The sequence below is a fragment of the Tamandua tetradactyla genome, chromosome 2 (genome assembly GCF_023851605.1).
Source record: "Tamandua tetradactyla isolate mTamTet1 chromosome 2, mTamTet1.pri, whole genome shotgun sequence".
Lineage (NCBI taxonomy): Eukaryota > Metazoa > Chordata > Mammalia > Pilosa > Myrmecophagidae > Tamandua > Tamandua tetradactyla.
In genome coordinates, this window is record NC_135328.1 from 189,075,673 (window position 1) to 189,095,333 (window position 19,661).

Sequence of the window (19,661 nt, forward strand, 5' to 3'; positions counted from 1 at the left end):
CATATCAGTGAGACCATACAGTATTTGTCCTTTTGTTTTTGGCTAATCTCACTCAGCATAATGTCCTCAAGGTCCATCCATGTTGTTACATACTTCATAACTTTATTCTGTCTTAAAGCTGCATAATATTCCATCGTATGTATATACCACAGTTTGTTTAGCCACTTGTCTGTCGATGGACATTTTGGCTGTTTCCATCTCTTTGCAATTGTAAATAATGCTGCTATAAACATTGGTGTGCAAATGTGATGCACTGCTTTTTAACTAAGCATCCATCAGCAACGATTTGCTGAGATTATTTCACTGCAATGACCAAATGCAAATAAAGAGTCTGAAACAATTACATTTAAAAATTTCTGGCATGCGCAAATAGCACTGCCTACAAAATAGGCAAAATCAGCCTAACTTAAAGGTCACTGTGCCAATACTTGTGTTGTACAGGATTTTCATACACATCCAAACTAAAGGTCCAGAGACCATTTAGTAAATAGAAAGAATGACACCTTGTGATTATGCTTTAAAATTTCCTGATTCTTTAGCCAAGGAAAATTTTGAAAGAAATACTGAAGTGTACAGTTTTTCATGTATTCCTTATATTACTGTAAAACGCATATAAATCAAAATTCTCCCTTTCTCAAAAAGAAAAGAAAAATTTTCCCAGGAAATAACTTGTGTTCAGAGACCATTAACTTAGATTTCATTACATTTCTAGAATTTGTGTCAAAAGGGAATTTTACAGATTCCCTCAGTCCATGCCCTTCATTTTACATATGAAGGCACGAAAGCAAGGAGAGGAAAAAGAACTTGCCCAGAATTGACTGCACAGCCTGCTCTCTTTCACTCTGAATTGTGTTGCCTCTCTTGAAACTAAGAGGGAAAAAAGATTAACTCATATAGTAGATTTTAACTTATATATACTTGACTATTATATGTCCACAAATATGGCTCCCCATCTACAACATAGCTTTTGTACCTAGCATTCCACTGGATAAATGTACCATAACATCGTCAGTTCCTTCATGCTGTACATTTAGGTTGCTTTCAATTTTACACTTTCATGATAATTATCCTTATCTTTAGACACCTTTTCAATTATTTCGTTAAGGTACATGCTTAAAAATACAGATACACACTGTGGTATTCCAGAAAGCTTGCAGCAATTTATACTGCTACGTACAATGTTTTGAGAATGCCCATCTCCTTACACTCCTTAACTAACAACAACTGTCATATCATTTCCTACCATGGTAAAGATTCAAAGGAGGAAATGGTATCTCACTACTGATTTAATCTGCAGTTTTCTAGTTACTACTGAGATTAAACAACTTTCCTACCAAGTTTTTGTCATATTTAAAAGGCTCTTTAAGATATTAATTCTTCACCATGGTCTAAGTAATTCAGACTATCCTTTATTGCCTGTACAAAAATTTTTAACTTTTATGAACTAAATCTAGGAATTTAATGTTCATGCCATGCTTAGAAAAGCCTTCCCTACCCAAGATTATATTCATATTCAATTATACATTTTTATTCCTAGTTTTTTCATGGTTTCATTTTATTTACATTTTAATTCATATAAGATTTATTTTGTCAAGAACCTACTATTTTTCAGAATAATTAGCCAGTGACAACATCAACAAACCCTGAGGACATTATGTTGAGTGAAAAAAGCCAGACACAGAAGGACATTGTATGGTCTCACTAATATTAACTAATTATAATGCACACACTCATAGAATTAACATCAAGAGTAGAGGTTACTAGGAAATAGAATGAGGGCACAGAATAGGGAGCTCATGCTTAATTAGTGAAGAATTTTTAATAATGAATTATTGCAAATGTTTGGAAATAGAGGTACTGTAACTAACTGCACTGAATTATGAGTGTGATGATGGTTGAAAGGGTAAGTTTAGAGTTGTATATGTCACTAGAAAGCAAGAGGATAAAATGTGGGACTGTTTAACAGTGAACTGTGTTGTGGATGATGACCGTGGTTAATAGTACAAATATAAGAATGTGCTTCCACGAATTAGAATAAATGCACACTACTGTTACAAGGTGCTAATAAATAGGATGGTATCTCAGAAAAAAAATACAACTAATGCAAACTATGGACTATAGTAACAGTAATATTATAACATCCTTTCATCAATTATAACAAAGGTACCATACCAATGCTAAACATCAATAATGAGGAGGTATTAAGGTTATGGGATTTTTCTTTTTGGAGCAATGAAAATGTTTCTCCAATTGACTGTGGTGATGAATGCACAACTCTATGATTATACTGAGAGCCACTGACTGTACACTCTGGATGGATTATATGGTGTGTGAATAACTGTTTAGTAAATAATAATATATTGTCAAAAATATACAATATATAATAATGTACAACTAAAAATATATTAACATTGCTTACATATTATATTTATCATATACTTTTGCACTTTCCAAATACTATCACTTGAGCACCATGGATCTTTCTCATTGTCCTTTTAGAATTAATTACATGACTACTTTACTTTTCTAAATACTTAACCAGTAACTCAACATCTCTTGTTTCCATATATAATAATGAAATTAACTTGTTGAGCCCCTACCTTGTGCCTAGTACTATGCTAATTATCTAACCATTACAATAACCCCTTCAGAGCTAGGAAAATCTATTTCCATTTGAAACTGAACAGATACTCAGGAGAAGTTAAGCAACTTGGCCCAAAATCGCATTAAAAAAAAAAAGCTTCTGATGAAAAAGCAGAGACTTCCATCTCTCATCATATTCATCTGTCTTCTAAAACTAAGCAGCCTTCCCAGTAAAAAAAGGAAGGCTTAAGCCAACAATCGATAAATTATTTCCTCATTCTATGTTTTCATTCAAATTGACAGGCCATTTTAAGTTGTCCATGGCTCAATGAATGGTGAAATAATTTGTACTCGCGGAAAATAAAATACCCAACAACATATATCTAAGCCTGAAACAGAAATAAAAGAGACCAGGCAAACAAAGTTCTATGCTATGAACAAAGCACTGCAACAACTAATCAAAACAAGAGGATCACCAGAACCATTGCACTTTTGCTACTCGGGTGTCCTTCTGAAGCAAAATTTTAAATATTAACTTTTCATAATAAGCCCCAAAAGTTACCACTACTTCCTCCATGGGTCCTTACTGTTCGCCTTTTTTGTTCAGAAATACTCAAACCCGTAAAGAACACCTTGGGTAATATATAAAATTCTACAAAGGTTCCATGTACCAGGGTAACTTTCCAGAAACCTACAACCTCCACATGGGTCCCTGGACCAGTTAATCCTGGTCCTGAAACCTAGTGGGGCCAGCCTCTAAAGAATATCAACTAGTTCCACCCCCCATCCCGTATTACTGACAGCCCCTTCCAACATGAAAAAGTTAGAACAGGTATAGTCCAAATACCCCCAAAGATTGGGAGAAGGATCAAAGGAGGAGGATTTATAATAAGAGAAGATATGATTTAACAAACGAGTATGACTGCTGAATCATTATACTGATATTTCTTTTACTCGCCAGTGTCTTGGTGAAGCTAGCAGTAAAAACCTAAAATTGTAGAATTGTAACACACATCAAACTCTGAAATCTGTTCTACAACTAATTGTTAAGACGTATTTTGAAATTTATTAATATGTATATATGTTATTTTTCACAAAAAAAGAAAAAATATTCCTTCTAGCCTCCAGCATTTTGGAGCAGCTAGGAAAAAAAATCTGAAATAGTGGGATGGTAGCCCATGACAAACTCTGAAATCTATCCTTTAACTACTTGTTGAAGTGTACTTTGAAAATCATTGCTTTTGCTTTCTTTTCTTTTTATCTATGTTATATTTAACAATAAAAAAGTTAAAAAAAGAATTGCCCAAACCCAGCATTAAAGGGAAAAAAAAAAAAAAACATGTACAACACACCAAAACAGTAGAAATCACTTTCATATACCAAGCTGTTAAAACTGGCCCAAGGAGATGGCATTATGGGAAACTTTCACTTTCTACATTACATATTTCCATAATACCTAAATTTTTTTCAGCAAGTACCTTTCAGGTTTGTAAGCAGAGGGGAAAAAAAAACTGAAACTAATACTTGGTCTCCACCAATGGTTTGTTACGATGGGAATGCCTGGGGTGGAGGTGGGAAGGCTTCAGGCGACCTCCTTGTTTTCTTTTAAACAATGAAAACATAAATGCAGAACTGCTGACTGAAAAAGGTATGAGCAGCTCAGAACCCTCCCAGCTCAGCCTCTCTCCTTCACTGGCTCCCAAATCACCTCCTCACTTGAACAGAATATTTTAACCTGAAGTTTTACAGAATAGCCTCTAGAGGACGGGTTTTAAACATTTTTATAAATCAATTTTATTGAGGTATAATTCACATATAATAAAATATACATATTTTAATAACACAGCTGAATGAGCTTTGACAAAATACAATGTATAAACACCACCCCAACCAATATACAGAACATTTCCATCACTCCAGGAAAGTACCCTCTTACCCCGTGGCAATCTCCTTATTCTACCCCTGCCTGCCTCCCTCCACTGCACAAATTATTTTCCACTACTAAGCTAATCAGAACCTGAGCAAACCAGAACATGATAGTGGAAATACTCCCAGAGAGAGATTGCTACACCACCAGCCATCTATTTATTCACATATTAATTCATCCTTTCTTCCATAAATATTTACTGGGCCTGTGGTGTCAGAGAACATTCCAGATGTAGGGACTCAGCAGTGAATAAAACAAATCCTTGCTTTCCTCCCTAGAGAGGTGAAGAGTGGGACACAATAAATAAAAAATAAGTCAAGTATTAATACTTGAACCAGGCCTATTTTCAGAAAATCTATGCTTATGCAGTACTAATTGCTTTTAAAAACCTTTACTCTGAACACTGAATGAAGCTGCATGTAAGAATGATGGCGGAGGGCTGGGGAAATAAATGAAATCAGAAAGAAAGATAGATGTTAAAGACTGAGATGGTATAATCTAGGAATGCCTAGAGTGTATTACAATAGTGAAATGTACAATGTACAAATTTTAAAAATGTTTTTGCATGAGGAAGAATAAAGGAATGTATTGCAGGGTGCTGAAAACAGATGGTAATTAATATTTTAAAATGTCACCTTATGTGTGAGACTAAAGCAAAAAATGTTTGTTTCAAAATTTATATTTTGACTAGAGTATTTCCTAATATAACTTATGTAAATAGTTTGAACACCATAAGTACTTGGAATCTCAGGGAGGACATGAGATTTTGTTGGTTTGTCCAGAGTGATGCCCCGATGAATCCCAGAATGATTTGATCAGTGACTGGAAAAGTATTTGCAAGCCCCTTTCAGGGATTGGTGACCGGGGAGAAATTCAACTTCCCCAAGTCAAATTGTTGATATTCTCACAGTGTGGACAACCAAAGCTATAGGCTGAGCCCCCAGTCTTGGGGTTTGTTCATATAAAACTTAACCCCACAAAGGATAGGTCAAGTCTACTTAAAATCTAGGCCTAAGAGTCACCCCCAAGAGAGCCTCTTTTGCTGCTCAGATGTGGCCTCTCTCTCCAGCCAACAGGATGAGCAGTCTCACCACCCTCCCCCTCTCTGCGTGGGACATGACTCCCAGGGGTGTGGACCTTCCTGGCAACGTGGGAAAAGATCCTGGAATGAGCTGAGACTCAGCATCAAGGGATTGAGAAAAACCCTAGAATGAGATTGAGAGAACCTTCTCGACCAAAAGGGGGAAGAGTGAAATGAGACTAAGTGTCAATGGCTGAGAGATTTCAAACAAAGTCGAGAGGTTATCCTGGAGGTTATTCTTATGCATTAAGTAGGTATCACCTTGTTGTTCAAGATGTAGTGGAGAGGCTGGAGGGAACTGCCTGAAAATGTAGAGCTGTGTTCCAGCAGCCATGTTTCTTGATGATGACTGAACAATGATATAGCTTTCACAATGTGACTCTGTGAATGTGAAAACCTTGTGTCTGATGCTCCTTTTATCTACCTTGTCAACAAATGAGTACAACATATGGAATAAAAATAAATAATAGGGGGAACAAATGTTAAAAATAAATTCAGTTTGAAATGCTAGTGATAAATGAAAGCGAGGGATAAGGGGTATGGTATGTATAATCTTTTTTTTTTTCTGTTTTCGTTTTATTTCTTTTCTGTTGTCTTTTTATTTCTTTTTCTAAATCGATGCAAATGTTCTAAGAAATGATGAATATACAACTATGTGATGATATTGAGAATTGCTGATTTTATATGTAGAATGGAATGATACATTTTTTGTTTGTTGTTAATTTTTTAAATAAAAAAATGAAAAAGTAAAAAAAAACAAAAACCTTTACTCTGTTCAGCATATAAGCACAGAACTTGTAAATTACATAGCTAAATCTTTTATAAATATTGAGTGTCAAATAAATAATTGCTTTAAACAGGTTATATTCACTATTTCCCAACTGTAAGCTTAGTTTAAAAAAAAAAAACTCTCACTTCAATGCAAAACTAGATAATTTTCAAAACTCTTTTTAACTCTGCCACTGTAGAGTTTTAGATGTGTAAAATGGTATTTCTTTAAGGTGGTATTCCATATGAATCAGAGCTCTACGTGAGCTGTCAACAATCATAAAGACTCTGGGAATGGTGAGAGGAAAGAGGTGGTGGGGAGTAGGGAGTGGGGAAAAAACTAGAGCACACTGATATGGTTCCACAGGAAAACCCTATAAGATGCTAAGGACCCAGATTGGTAGAGCTGCAGAGCTCACTCAGCCAGATGCCCAACAGCACCTAGGAATGAGGTGGTACCCCCCACTTCTTCCATGCACTTGGCACAGACAGCAGTTGCAGAGGAAGAGGCATATCATATGGAGTATGACAAGAATGAGGACCCAGGGAACATAAGGGAAGTTAAATGTGTAAAGAAGAAAGAGAACAACAATCAGTTTATAGGGTAAGGTGATCAATGACATACAGAATTCAGCAGCCCCAAACACAAACGGACATTACATTCACTCTGAACATCTAGGAAGCACATATGGTAAGGCAAAATGACTTTGAGATAGACAGATACAACAACACTGTGATTTAAAGAAAAATACTCTTTCAAATGGCATACACATCCTTTTTCAGTTTAATACCCTGGACACTAGCACGTACATCTCTGCCTCCCAGTTTGTGAACATATCAAAAACTTTCTGCTCACTGTTACATACTTGTTTTAAACACTGTGAGGAGCTGCTCAATTCTGGTCCCAACTCTGACATTCAGGATTATGGGTTTCAAAATCTCTTTCAACCCCCATCACACACTTATATGTGTACACTCACATTCATCTCCTTTTAGTATTTTTCAGGTTTCATGTTGTTATACCTGAAACAAGTGATCATTTCCTACTACTGGTGTATGTACAGTCTCTGAATATGCAAGCTGGGTTCTATATGTAAGTCTGAAAATCAGAACTTCAATATTTCAGCCTGACTGAATAACAACTTGCCACCAAGCCACTTTCCCAAACCACTCCCATGTAACTCCAGATACTATTTCATTAAAATTTAAATACAATAAATTTTTAGTGACTTTCTTCCAAGGCCTCATGTTATGCTCAGAAAGCAAATACAATTAAAAGGGTAAGCTAATGGCCTTGGCATTAAGGACTTCAGGAAATGGACAGAAGAAGAATATGTTGCTTGACTGCAACCTGCACATACCTGTTCAGTCAAACACTAAAGGATAGGTCTATTTCTCAAAAGCTCTTCACTCTGAATATCAGCATCATAAAGACAGTAATTATTATGCCTCACACATATGGCACTTAGAGTTCACAATGTTCTCATGTACATTTACTTACCTAGCAGTAATTTTTTTAAAATCCCCAAAATCACAGGTCTTTTTTAAGGGTGTAGAGTAATAGAGCAACTTCTTGACAGCTAAAAATGTCAGAGTATACAAAGCAAAGCTTTGCAAAGGATCACTTTATTAAGCTAAAACAAGCATTTCGTATTTTAAAAAATACGCTCAGTTTGGTTTTTTTCCACTGGGCAACCCCACTCTTGAATATGATTTTTCCTTCATTGTTAACAAAGTCCAGAGCCAAAAGTAATCTTGGTCAAAAATCTAGGACAAATCCTTTAGATAATACAGGACCATCTTCTGGGGAGCCCTCATGTAATAGAGCTCTGGAGGGAAGAAATCTCCAGAGAAACAGTCTCACCTCTAAGCCGTCCTCCATCAATCCTTATTTATACCTCCCTTATTCAAAAACACAAAAAAGGGATGACCACAAGGAACTGAGTTCTTAACCTCTCCAAAAATCACACAGAATTACTGAAAGCAAAGCAATGGGCTTTACAGATACATAGTTTTTTTTTTTAATTATATAACTGGTTCTTTTGCCTCAGAAGCCAAAAGTCTTCTAATCAACCATTCAGAGATTTCTCTTTGCTTGGCCTTCTATTTGCTGAGACTGGCCAAACTATTAAATTACAACATTCCAGATGCTAAAGCAAACCAGGCTGAAGAAAAACAAGGACAGGGCACATACACCCAGCTCAATGGGCATGGGCAAAGGGTAGATCAGTGCATTTATACTTTCTACAAAGCCTGTGTCTCTTCAGTTTGGAAACAAAATAGTCAATGTTTTGCCACCCCACCCCACCCCCTTTGCTATTTCACTTCTCTCTTCCAAAGTTACCTAAAGTTTTGTTCTTTTTCAGAAAGAGCAAAGAAAAAGAGCAAAAACAGACAACAAAAATGGAGATGGTTAGGACCACAGACTAGAGACCGGTATCATATATCCAGAAGAGGGACAACATATTCAAATATCTACAGGAGACAAGTAATCAAAGATGTAAAATAATAAACACTAACTTATACTATGTTCCATGCCAGGAATACATGTCAGAGGTTATGGTGGGGTCTGTAACAAACTGGAAAGAGAAGACATGCCCCACAACAAAAGACAGCTGTTGCAAAGCAGACACCCAGGTCCTCAGCTGTCAGATCTGATTTCTCAAGAGCAGGCTGAATCCAAAATTTTATATGAAATCTCCCTGTTTCTGTAACGTTTCCAACTAATTCAAATTTACAGTATTGTGTGGGCCAAACAAAATACATTTGCAGATTGGATTTAGTCCACAAGTCTTCAGGTTTCGACCTCTCCTATAAAGAAATATATTATTTCAGAGGTAGAGCTCTAACTTCAGGGCAGAAAGCACAACCTATGCTTCCAATAAGACACTTTCATCTAGTATTAAAACACAACTGAAAACATACTACAAAAATATGAATGTATCTGAAACCTCTAATTGTTGACAGAAAGCCAGAAGAAAATCATGATGCTCCTCACACACTAGGGTGTTCCATTCTGCCACTAAAGAAAACATAAACAAAACCCAATGGAGAAAACATTAGGAAATGGATTTTTGTGAAACTGGTCTCATTAATTTTCAGTGTCTGCATTATTGTGCACAGTCCCCCTAACTTCTGGACAAAAACAAACTTAGAGACAATCTCTATAGTTTCTCAAAAAAAAAAGTTTCCTTGAAAGACTAAAGAAAGTCAATCTTTTAGAAAGGGTATACTACACATACAATGTCTTATCCTGGTAAGCTTTGGGCAATTATTTTTCTATGGGTTATTAACCTGCATTACAGCTTAATAATGCTGTTAACCTGCATTACAGGCTCTACAGTCAACATGAGACTCTAATGAATACATTAAAAGGTAGAGATCTTTTCTTTGAGAAAGGTACCCATCTCACAAAAATTTTAAAGTTCACAGGCCCTCTGGAATCCGTGGCCCATAGGTTAAGAACGTCTGGCTCTAGAGAACATTAATCCTACTTAAATCTCCAAACCCTTTGCCTCTCCCCACCACTCCAGCTCTACTCCACCACCCGACCTCAGGCCACTACCATCTCAGACTGGACTAGAATAGCCTCTTAGTAGATAATCTCTCACAATCCATTTTCCAGACTACTGCAGAAGCAATTTTTTAAAAATATAAGTGGCAACTGTCCCCTTTCCCACCCATCAGAACTTCTCAGCCAATTCCCTAAACAACCTGATCTCTGCTTACCTCTTGAACCCATCTTCAGCCATACTCCCCACTATGTACTAGTCACACTGGCCTCCTTTCAGTTCAGCATGCACAAGAAATTCTTTCCATCTTGGAATTTTTACATTTGCTGTTCCCTCTATCTGGAATGCTCACCCTTTGATGCCCCAGAAATCTGGCTTCTGAGTCTCCCCAAAAAGCACTTCTCTGATAACCCCTGGGTCTCTCCCCTTTTAGTGAGTACTAGAGACCCCTGTTTGATACCTATCACCACAACACCTTTCTCAATTTGTAATTTACTTGCTTACCTGCTTGTCTTCCCCAACTACATTGTAAGTTCCAAAAAGGCAAGATCCCCCCATCTACCTCACTCCCCACTGTACAGACAACACAAAGCCTAGTACATGGTAGGCTCTCAGGCACTATTTGTTGAGTCAATCATCAAAGTCACTCAGTGACTCAATAACAAATGTGTGCAGAATGTGCAAAAGCAATCCAAATCTAGTATTTGATGTTAGAAAACAGATGAATGGATAGATAGAATGTGTCAAAATGTTAAAAGTTGGTAAATCTGGGTACCTAGGTGGTGAGTATACTGGAGTTCCCTGTGTTATTCGTGTATCCTTTTTGAAACTTTCCTTTAAGTTTGAAATTATTTCAAGATAAAAAGTTCTTAAAAATCCAATATTTGAGGGTGCACAGTGATTCAGTGGCAGAATGCTCACCTGCCACACAAGAAACCTGGGTTCGATTCTCGGCCCATGCACCCCAAAACAAACAAAACTAATTTTTGAGAAAACAGCCTTAACCATACTTTCTTCAATTTAGATGTCAATATGCACAAGAGAAAAAGGATAGCACCCTAAGATTGTTGATGGTCAAGATTACCAATTCTAAAAAATCAGTAAAGCATATGTCTTTTAAGCCAATCTCATTTCTCCCCAGCTCAGCACTAACTTCACAAATATTCCAAGGTTTCACCTCCATAAGCTTTCACCTCCCTCCAATTTCTCAGTACAAAACAGATCACTCTCTTTGTAACTCATATTTTCACTGGCTAAATGAAATTTTAAAAACGCATGCATATGGTATTAAGGAAATATGCTTAAGTATTAACTGCTGCTGCCACCGCTGCTGCTACTACCACTATGCTAAAACTAGACTTGTATCTAGTTTGCAGACTAAAAACATGTCTCCAAAACCGGAAATCTTTCACAGGTCCTAAAAGACTTGAAAAGAGGTGGAATTATACTGCGCAAAAAGGGTTTTAATTAAATATTTTCATATAGAAAAAAAGGGTTTTAATTAAATATTTTCATATAGAAAGTTCAATTGCTCTTACAGTATGGAATCTAGCCCAAAAGGCTGCGGTAAAACTTGTTTTTGCGACTCCTGAAGTATGCACACTAGTTTGCAAAATACCTCTCCCAGCAAGGAACAAACAGAGCCCGATTTAATCCACAAGTTGCTCATGGCAGCAGCCATTTTTGGCTCTTTGGCAGGCTTCTGTATTACATGCATGCCGGGCTGTCTAGACAACACAACAGAAACTATTTTCACAAACAAACAAAAAAAGGTGGAAAAAGATTATCTGAAAGGGAAGAAAAATGACAACGAACTACATGAGTTTCCGCTCTGGATCCACGATCTAAAAATCCTACGAATATAAGTAGTATTTAACATTTGCCACGCAATGAGCAAGTGGTTTTTATGTTATCGCAGGTAATCTTCACAATAATCCTATAAAGTGACACTATTATCTACCGTTATTTTATAGATAAGGAAACTGAGGCACCTGCAAGTGAAGCCCCTCGAGCTAAAATCAAAAGCTAGGAAGCCAAGGTTAGAACCCAGGAAAACCGGCTCCAGAACCCTTCCCTTATTCTGGTACCAAAAGCTACACTGTCTTTCTCCTGCCAGGCCCGCCCTTATCCTCAGAGGCTTTTCCTTCAATCCAATTAACAACCTCCCCGTAAACGCTATACTGCCACTGATGGCTGGCAACTTCTGGAAACCAGAACTACGCGCCAGGTTCTGCCGCCATGCTCCATCCCGATGATTGAGGAGGGCAAAGAGCTTAATAAAAGTTCCTTAAGTGATAAGAGAAGCAAAGGAAATTCTCTCGTATGAGAACACCCGCCAATAATCATTGGAATGCAAGTCGACCTGAACTCCAGCCCAGGAAATTGAAATAGGAGTAAATAGGGAATGGGGAGCAATATTACTTCTGTGGCGCATACATTTAGATTATGCCTCCTCTGGCCACAAGGCAGAGAAGAACCGAAGAGATACTAACATAATACCGAGTGCCAGCCACATGCGCTCTAGAAAGAGAAACAGGCCAATGGAGGCTAGGTGGGGGGAAGGGCAAACAAGAGTTCCGGGAAAAGGAAAAACCCAAATAATAGGGTTCGTACCACCAAAAAAGGGAGGCAGAGCTTCACCCACCCACCCCGGGCAGATGGCAGAGGAGAATAAGGAACCGCTCCGAGGACTGCGAAAGGCGTCCCTGGACCTCGGGAGTTAGGCCGAAGGGAGAGGAAGCCCTGAAGGGCGGGGAGAGGGAGGAGCCGGAGAGAGTCGGGCCCGCTCAGAAGCAGCCGGGGGAAAAGCACGGGGGAGCAACTCCGCTCCGCGCCTTCCCGAGGACTCTGACCCAGCCGCCGCGGAAAAGATAAAAGGCGGAAAGACTAGAGCCGGGCCGAACAGCACTAACTCCCCTCAAAGGCGTTCACTCACCTGGGCCTACCGCAGCGATCGCAGCTGCAGCCTCGCAACGGCACAACCGGCCCGAACCTCGCCCCCGCCCGACAACGCGCCCCGCGTCCCCGCTCTCCGACGACGGCCGTGGCACAGGCAGCGTCACCCTGCTACCTCCTGGGTAATGTAGTCCTGGGCCCGCCTCTCTTGGCCAATTTGGCGGTCCATCGAACTACGTTTCCCATAAGGCAAGGCGAGCGTTGGTCCCGCCGCTTCGCATCACGCGCCGAGCTGTCGGCAGTCACGTGGGTGCCCCCTTCCATCCCTTTCGCTCCCCGCCTGGGTGGCCTACGGAAGAAGGGGGGAGGTGGACGGAAGGGGCTGGGGCGCTGCTGACGCCACTGCCCCCACCATTTTGCAGCCGGCCTCGGTGTAGGGCCTGCGCACCAATCTTCGCTGCCCAGCATGCGTTGTTGTAAGGTCCTCACGCTGGGAATCGGGTCGCCTTGATTACAGTCGACCCAAGGACGTGGGTTTACAGGTCACTGTTACCTCTCGCTTTTTGATCTTGAGCGAATCGCCTCCCGATTTGCTGAGCCTCAGTTTCCTCTCCTGTAAAATGAAACTCATAATTTCAGCCCCAGAGTTGTGAGGCTCCGACAAAGTGAGGTACATGAAAGGGTCTTGCACCCTGAAAGCGCGACGTACAATTGAATTGGCTTTTAAAAATTGTGATATGTAACCTCCTTAGGACGCCCAGGAACCCGGATGGGAAAGCCCTCGCCAGCCTGTCTCTGGCGACTGTTCACACCCTTCCCTCTTCACGCTGGGAGCTCACAAACATGTTATTTCTAACTTTGGCTCTGGAAAGCTTGTTAAAACGCAGATACGTGGGTGACACTCTTATATTAAGCCAGAAGCTTCGGGGAGTTTGGCCTTAAAATCTGCATTTTTCAGACCTCTCCAATGATTCATATGCACAAACACAAACGTTTTAGAACCACTGCGTTACCAGGATTTTGTACAGCCTGCCTTCCTCTGGAATTCCTGCCCTAGTAGCTAGCACCTTTAAGATGTAGCTTAAATGTCACCAATTCTGTGAAGCCTTCCAGGTTTGCTGGTTCTTCCCCATTTCAGTCCTACACTTGAACTTTATACTATGATTTTCAGGGCCTGTGTTTATCTTCCCAACCAGATTGTGAATTCCTTGAGAACAGATACCAGTTCTGATGGGTTTCTGCATTCCCAGGGCAAAGTTGATAAAATAAACATCAATAAATATTGAAGCAATTTACTGCTCTTCTGAAAGAAAAGCTCAGGCCACGTCAGCCATCCTTAACTGGCCTCAACAGGATTCCATCCAGACTGCTCAGTCTTTGTTCCTTTTTTGAGCACTTCCTGTGGGCCACATACCCAGTAATGCTTCTTGAAATGTTCTGATTCAATTTAATTTTCAATTCACAGATTTTCTGAGTGCACTATATGCCATGCTCAGTACAAAATACTGGGAACACAGTGGATATAAAAATTCATAGTGAGCGGGCTACGGTAGCTCAGCAGGCAAGGACACTTGCCTGCCATGCCAGAGGACCCGGGTTCGATTCCCAGTGCCTGCCCATGTAAAAAAAAAAAAAAAAAAAAAAATCATAGTCATTCCTCTTGAATTCTTAAAATACTCTATTCTGGATATGTCATCCTCACCACTTCTGTCCCTTCCCTGACCATGGAAGCTTACCCTAAGGTTCCAGCCTCCTCCCTCTTCTCCTCCTATTCAGCCTCTCTTTCTTAATAGACTCTTTCCTTGAGTGATCTGGCACACACCGTATTCTAGTTTGCTAGCTGCCGAAATGCAATATATCAGAAATGGAATGGCTTTTTTTGTTTGTTTGTTCTTGTTTTTTTTTTTTTACTTTCTTACTTTTGGAATGGCTTTTAAAAAGAGGAATTTAATGAGTTGCTAGTTTACATTTCTAAGGCAGAGAAAATGTCCCAATTAAAACAGGTCTATAGAACTGTCCAATCAAAGGCATCCATCCAGGAAAAGATACCTTGGTTCAAGGAGGCGAATGAAGTTCAGGGTTTCTCTCTCAAGTGAGAAGGTACATGGCAAACCCAGTCACAGTTTTTCTCCCTCAGCTGGATGGGCACATGGCAAGCACAGTGTCATCTGCTAGCTTTCTCCTGGCTTCCTGTTTTATGAAGCTCCCCAGGAGGCATTTTCCTTCTTCATCTCCAAAGGTCACTGGCTGGTGGACTCTGCTTCTCGTGGTTATGTCGTTCTGCTCTCTTTGAATCTCTCTTTTTCATTCTCCAAAACGTTTCCGCTTTTATAGGACTCCAGAAACTTATCAAGTCCCACCCAAATGGGTATAGACATGTCGTCACCTAATCCAGTTTAACAACCACTCTTGATTAAATCACATCTCCACAGAGATTATTTTATTACAGATTTAAACGTACAGTATTGAATAGGGATTATTCTGCCATTACGAAATGGGATTTTGATTAAAATATGGCTTTTCTAGGGTCCATACATCCTTTCAAACCAGCACACACAGATAACTTTAATATCTTTTCTCTGCACTTTACTCTCTTATCCTCATCTTAGCCTTAGCACTCTTAGGTAGTTCCAGATGTTTAGGAGTCAACTTACCCTGATTTTCCACAAGTAATTTAAACTCAACCTATCAAAAATTGAACTCTTCTTCCTTTCAATACAACATTACATAGTTAATTGTGTAGTAGTTTATTGTTTACAGGCCTATATTCTTCATTGGTTTTGGTTTTTCAAAACATTTATTGTAGTAACATATATACAACATAAAACTTGTCATTTTAACCACTTTCAAGCATACAGTTCAATTCACTAGGTTTTAAGCTCCTCTCAAGGAAGAGAACACTTTATCACGCCATTTATTTATTGAGGACCTACCATGGGCCAGACCCTGTGCTAGATACTCAATAGCAAAGTGGTAAATGAAACAGATGTGGTCTCTGCCCTCACAGAACTTAACTTTCACCTGGAGAGATAACCTTAAACATCCCATCACACGCCTAGGTAATTGCTATGATAGCTGAAACACAGGAAGAGTATATGATATATGCTATGAGGGCATAGAACAGGAGTTGATAAACTATGGCCCACGGTTACTATCTGGTTACTATCTACTCTTTACAGAAAGAGTTTGCTGACCCATGACGTAGACTCAGAAGGCCCTGACCTAAGCTTGAGGGTCAAGGAAGGCTTCCCTGAGGAACTGACCCATAAAGTTGTGGTTAGCCAGGCCAAGAATTGGAGAAAGAGCATTCCAGACAGAAGACACAGTACATGGGAAGGACCTATGGCCTGAAGGAACTTGGCATGTAGTCAGGTTAGGCCTGCCATTGAGTCCAGAGTACAATAACAACTAAAGCACTGGGACTGAGAGCCTATGTTGAGGGTATTGAATGTTATTCTGAAGGCAATGGGAAGCCATGGAAAGGCTTATAAGAAGGAAAGAGACATGGTCCTAATTTCTCTTTTCAAAGCACACTGGCATAGTGTGGGGAATGGATCAGGGCAAGACAGAGTGAAAGTAGAGAGGTCAATTAAGAAGTTGTATTACAATAATTCACATGAGAAAGAACAGTGGCTTGGTCTAGTCTGTTGTCAGTGGGGATGGAGAAAAGTGGACAGATGCCAAAGATATTTCGGAGAGAATCTACTTGTTTTGGTGATTGGCTGGATGAAAGGGAGAGGGAGGTATCAAGATTAACTGCCAGATTTTCTAATTTAATTTATATGGACAGTTTAAATTGAGCACCATAAATACATGGAACCCTGAATAGGGGGCATGAGGTTTTATAGCTTTGTCTGGGTTAGTGTGATGCCCCAATAAATCCCAGAGTGATTTGAACAGTGAATAAAGATTTGCGAAGTCCCCTTGGAGGAATGGCAAGAAAGGGGAAAAATTCAACTTCCTCATTTAGATAATTCCTGCTATTCTCACAAGCTGTGGGGACAACCAAATCAACAGGCCAAGCCTTCATTCTTGGGATTTGTTTATATGAAACTTATCCCCACAAAGGATAGGCTAAGCCTACTTAAAATTAGGCCTAAGAGTCACCCCCAGAGAACCTCTTTTGTTGCTCAGATGTGGCCTATCTCGCTTAGCCAACATGACAAGCAAACTCACTGCCCTCCCTCTCTCTACATGGGACGTGACTCCCAGGGGTGTGGACCTCCTGCCAACATTGGACAGAAATCCTAGGATGAGCTGGGACTCGGCATTAAGGGATTGAGAAAACCTTCTCAACTGAAAGGGAGAAGAGAAAGATGAGATAAAATAAAGTGTCAGTGGCTGAGAGATTTCAAACAGAGTCAAGAGGTTATCCTGGAGGTTATTCTTAAGCATCTTATACGTATCCCCTTTTTAGTTTAAGGTGTATTAGAGAGGCTAGAGGAAAGTGCCTGAAACTGTGGAGCTGTGTTTCAGTAGCCATGTTTCTTGAAGATGATTGTATAATGATATAGCATTCGCAGTGTGACTGTGTGATTGTGAAAACCTTGTGTCTTATGCTCCTTTTATCTACGATATTGACAGATGAGTAAAAAAAAATGGATAAAAAAATAAACAAATAATAGGGAAACAAATGTTAAAATAAATTGAGTAGATTGAAATACTAGTGATCAATGAAAGGAAGTGGTAAGGGTTATAGAAAAAAAGTAGGGGGAATAAAGGTTTAAATCTATTGAGAAGATGGAAATACTAGTGGTTGATGAGAGGAAGGGATAAGGGGTATACTATATATGAGTTTTTTCTTTTTTCTTTTTATTTCTTTTTCTGGAGTGATGCAAATGTTTTAAGAAATGATCATGGTGATGAATATACAACTATGTGATGATATTGTGAGCCGTTGATTGTACTCCAAGTATGGAATGTTCATATGTTAAGAATATCTCTATATGTTGTTTTGTCAATAAAAATATTAAAAAAAAAAAAAGGTTAACTGCCAGGTTTCTGACTTGAGCAGCTGTGTTTATGCAAGTCCTGTTACTGCCTCCCTACCCCATTCTGCTTGCACAAGTCTCACCACACTCATCGCACAATGAAATTACCTATTACATGCTTGTGTCTTCTGCAGAAAGGCAGCTTCTAGAAGACAACAAATAACTAATTTTTTGTCTTCCTAGGGCCTAGCACTGGGCTAGGCACAGAATAGGCAGCAGTAAATGTGTATGGATTTTTCTTTGAAATCTCAGAGGAATCCTGTCTTCCTCTTTATAACTCATCTACCTTATTGCATCTGTCACAGAGTCCTTTGAATTCTGTCCCAGAAACATCTGTTAAATTTCCCACAACCTTCTTTCAGGCCTTCACATGTCTAAAGACATGTAAAGTGCTTAAAACATTGCCTGGCCTAGAGTAAGGGATATAAAAGTGTTAGATATGGTTAAAATGTTCTACTGGCCTTCCTGTATCCTATCTCTCTCCAGACCATGCTCTAGAAGGTAGTCAGAGTGCTGTTCCTCAAGTTCAGCTCTAGTCCCCTCAGGATCAACCCTAAATCCTCAGTGTTGTTTATAAGGCCCTGCATAGTCTAGCTTCTGACTCTCTCTCCAGCTTCACCTTCATTTTCAAAGTCTCTCCATTGCCATCAGGATAAAGGCCAAGCTCAAGACCTTCCACCGTCTGGCCTCCAGGTCCCTCTCCAGCCTTGGCTCCTTCATACACAATGCTCCAATTATGTATGTATAACCGTGTCTTGACCATACTCTGGGCTTCCTGCCACTCCATGTCTGCTCGTGCCCTCCCTCCCCAGTGGCTCCACCTATCAAAGATCTGTCTCGTGACATTGCCCTGGACTGAAGGCAAGATGGCGGCTTAGCAATGTGCGCGTTTTAGTTCGTCCTCCAGAACAACTACTAAATAACCAGAAACAGTACAGAACAGCTCCCGGAGCCATGATAGTGACCAAACACACAGCGTACCCCAGTCTGGACCAGCTGGACTGGCTGCGAGTCTCCGGAACCGTCAGGAGGCTTCCGGGAGGGAAAGGAAAGACACTCTAATAGTAGCAGGGACTGGGTCCAACCAAACACCAATTATGGCATTAATAAACAAATTCTGAGTATTAAAAATAGACCCCCAGCTCAGGCAAAACAGGTCAAGGCAGAGGGCGCTTATTGGGCTAACCAAAAAAGAGGAAAGGGGACAAAACGGAGGTGAAGCCCAACTCAGGTGGAATCCCTCCATCAAGGAATTCAGACACCAGCACTTGGAAATTTGAAGCCATTAAAACCAGCCTACAACCTCTCCTCTGTCTCCACCATGCCCTCAGCAGGGAGAGCCTTCCAAAGTTAAAGGAGCCACATCTTTTGCTGGTGGGACCCACAGGCAGACAAGTGCCACATACTGGGCAGGATAAGAAAAACAGAGCCCAGAGACTTCACAGGAAAGTATTTCAACCTGCTGGGTCTCACCCTCAAGGAAAACTGACGCAGGTGACTCCTTCTCCCTGATAGGAGGCCAGTTTAGTCCGGAAAACCTGGCTGGAGTCTATAATACCTACGTAGACCCTCCTAAGGGTGGGGAGGGAAAAGGCACCTTAAAAGCAGGACAAGAAACAAGAAAACAAGAACTGAAAAATTACCCTCTGTTAAACAAAACTTAAGCTAGAGGCCCAGAAAAGGCTGAACTGAAGATCAAAGAACAGATAGACAACAAACTCATCTAGCAAGAAAACCCTAGGTAAGAGAAGTGAAAGCAATCTCCAGAATAAACTAATTAAGGTAATTAAATGTCTAGACGCCAGCAAAAAATAACAAATCACACCAGGAAAACTGAAGATATGGCCCAGTCAAAGGAACAAACCAATAGTTCAAATGAGATACAGGAGCTGAAACAATTAATT

The 19,661-nt window shown here is 39.9% G+C and overlaps 1 protein-coding gene across 5 annotated transcripts in view; it reads right to left on the reverse strand.

The window, feature by feature from the left end:
• THRAP3 (thyroid hormone receptor associated protein 3) overlaps nt 1-12,934 on the reverse strand; it is a 99,498-nt gene extending 86,564 nt beyond the window's left edge. For 2 of the 5 annotated variants that reach the window (XM_077150283.1, XM_077150279.1), the window contains exon 1: nt 12,807-12,934. The gene's annotated coding sequence lies outside the window, so the exon portion shown is untranslated. The remainder of the gene's footprint in view (nt 1-12,806) is intronic. The other 3 variants (XM_077150284.1, XM_077150280.1, XM_077150281.1) reach the window with 3 other exon arrangements.
• Between the last annotated feature and the right edge of the window lie 6,727 nt (nt 12,935-19,661).